Here is a 3,249-nt window from a genome sequence, read left to right as displayed (position 1 = left end):
CGTTCCCATTCACTCCTCCTGGAAGCGGGGGGATACCAGAGGGGGTCCCGGGAGGGGGCTCTGGAGCTGAGCTGATGAATCCCCCTGTGGTGCCAGCCCCTTCAGCTTCTCATCCGTGGAGCAAAGGACAGAGGTGGCGCGAGCCGTGCTCGCCCCTGGCATGCTCGGCAAGCTCGCTCGGGATGGCGGTAATGCCGCTTCTGAAAACCACATCGAGATCCTGACAGGCAGCGGCTTTTTCAAGTGGAAAGCTGTTTTATTATATGTAGTTACAGCTCCCCGTTTCCATGGTGGTTATGGGCCTGTATGTTAACGACGCGTACCCAGCTCTTCTGAAATGTAATGGCTGTCTCTCGGTCTGTTGAACCCACCAGGCAGCGCCTTGGAGGAGAAGCTGGAGTTCCTGCTGCCCTCGTTCATCCCCACATTTTCATTAAGGAGATGGGCTGTATTTTGCTTATGAAAACATTTAGGTCCAAACGTGCCCGAGTCCTTCCGGAGTGACACAGGTTTGGTTTGGTTTGGTTTGAGGGAGGAGGAGAGAGTTGGTGGTGGAGCTGCCGGGTAGAGAGCAGGGGTGCAAGGGGGGCGGCGCGGTGGCTCCCGCCGGCTGTCCTTCCCTGTGGGCAGGCACAGGGATGCCTCCGAGCTCTGACACCCCGGGGCAGGAAAACGCCTGCTCACAGATGTACAGTGACCGCGTTAAAGTGAGATTTTGCTGAAAGAAATGCAGTTAAAAACTGTTCTCTCTGCCGAGCCGAAAATCTAAAACGTCTGAAGGTGCCCGGCTGGAAGAGGGCGGTGGGAGATGGGGCAGAGACGCCTCTCTCACCATTTCCCGATTTTCCCCCTCTTTTGCCCAGAGGGACTAATTGGTGCTCAAAGGGAACCAATCTCCTCTTTCTTGAGTGAAATCTGTTGTGTGATTAATTATTCATTTGTCGCATGATTGGCAGCTTTGAGGTGGTGGGTTCACAGCCAGCAAAGGGTGGTCTGTTGACTGACAGGGTTAATTGCTGCCTCGCGTTATTGCTGATAACGATTTATGTTGACAATTCCTCGTGTTTCCAGCGCAGACAGAGGTTTGCCAGGCAGGGTCAGCCGGTGCTGCCCCGTCCTGCCCCGTGCTTCCCTCGGCAGGCGGGAGCAGCCGTTCCCTTGCTGCAGCCCTTGGCACGCGGGAAGGGATTTCGTTCCCAGCAGCAGGTCGCGCATGCTAAGCAATGTAGAAGAAGCTTTGCAAAGGCATCGGTTGCTTTTACCTTTTTTCCCCTTTTTCTTTTTGACATGTTCTCTGCATATTGATCAGGGCTCAGAATATAAAAGTGAGACTTGGTTCTGCTCTGAAAGTCCCTCCTCGGCAGGCACGTCAAAGCTGCGGTTTTCTGGGGGGCTCGAGCGAACAGAGATGAGAAAGGTTTATGCAGGTGACCCTTAAAAGTGATTAAAATGGGAAGGAATTGTCTTTTAAATCTCAGGGTACAGGTAGTGGCAGCTTCTGGGGATTATTTAATAAATGCACAAGCACAGTGCCTACAATGCCACCCCTCCACCCCAAACACATTTCCAGGGCAAAGCCCCCAGCCAGCAGTGAGGGAGAGGAGGGCTTTGGGGAGCGAGGCTCGCCGCGCCGTGCCGCAGGGGCCCAGAGCCGTCCCCAGGGCTGCACCTCTGCTTCCAGAGTTTGTTTCACTGGAGCCTGGAATGGCAGAGCTCCGATCGCCCTCATCGTTCCCATCCTGGAAACGGCAGACATTTGCTCCCTGCCTCAATATAATAAAGCAGAGTCATAAAGATTTCAGACTAATAAACATTGGCCTTTAGGGTGCTTTCAGCTTTTATCAGGCTAATAAGATTTTGGACTTACATCGAAAGGGAGAGCAGGTAAACAGAGTTTTTATGAACCTTGAAGCCCGCTGGGGACCTGCGGTCTTGTCAGAGGGTCTCGGGCTCCGGCATCTCTCCGTAATGAAAAGCACACGCCGCCTCCGGCGAGCCACGCTGGGAGAGCGTTTCTGCAGATGGCTTCTCATGGAGTACCCGGACTTAATTATTTGTCTGATACCAAACTTTCCGCCGGTGTACGAGGACGGGGGAGTTGCGCCGTCTGAGCCTCATCCTCTGTCTTCCCCCCTCGGACCGAAGGGGAAGCAAACGGGGGTTCCTCCCGCTCCGTGGGTTGTGGCCAAGCCCATCGTCACCGCTCCCAAACCCAGGCAAATCCCCCTGGCGAGCAGCACTCGCAGCTCTTCTCCTGAGATGCTCAGGTTTAGTTGTGAATTGGTTTTTTTTATCACTGGCTTTTTATGGCTGATTATCAGGAGAGACAGGGGATGTCGTTAAACAGCTTGGGCCTAGGTATAAAATCTCAAGGAAGCAGCTCAGTATAGAGAGGCATAAACTTCATTATTTTCTAGAAATGAATTTTTATTTAAAATTTAAAACCATATTACTTCATACAGCAAACTGTGCACTTTGATATATCACAGTGTCTTAAAAAGGAAAATAATCAGAATTTTTTCTTTTTTTTTTTTTTTGGAAATTTTATTTACATCAGCCTAGAATGATCAGCAAGTAACACAGTTACTATGAAACCAAAATTGTTACAAAATGTTTACAAAAAACTATATTCATAGAAATTCTGCATGTCCACAAAGGAAAATCCCCTGAATGTCACGGAGACCTTTTTTTTCCTTTTTTTCCACTCTTTTCTGTTTTTTTTTTTCTTTTTCTTTTTTTTTTTGTCTTTTTTTGAGAAACATGTCAAAGTTGGGCGCTGGGTGGCAGCTGCCGGGACCTGCGGGGTCCCTTTGCGGCGACGTCCCCAGAGACCACCCACGCCTGCGCCTGGCTGAATCCTGCTCCGAGGGGGGACGGTGGCTGCTCGGAGCTGGAGCTGGTTTCCCTTCACATACTCTGTCTCTGTGGATCTGTCGTCTCGACGTCGTACCCAACACGCGCTGTCGGTTAACTCCAAACAGAAAAGCAACCCAAAGCAAAGCTGCCCGCCGTGCCCCTGCGCTGTCTCACGGGAGAGCTGAAGGAGAAGCGTGATAAAGGGACAGTGAACCGAGGTGACGACAATTTAGATACAGTTTAATAGCCCAAACTTGGTTTTTCTTTATTTCCTCCTCGCTTTTCCAGTCCCTCTGCCCACCAAGTGAAGAAAGGAACCGATTTAAAGGAAGTTGGAAGTTGGATGATTTCTAAGACGTGAGCCGCTGATAGTCACAAACAGGTCCCAAAATG

The sequence above is a fragment of the Egretta garzetta genome, unplaced genomic scaffold, assembly GCF_000687185.1.
Source record: "Egretta garzetta isolate BGI_Z169 unplaced genomic scaffold, ASM68718v1 scaffold66, whole genome shotgun sequence".
NCBI classification, from domain to species: Eukaryota; Metazoa; Chordata; class Aves; order Pelecaniformes; family Ardeidae; genus Egretta; species Egretta garzetta.
This window is presented reverse-complemented; position numbering follows the sequence as displayed.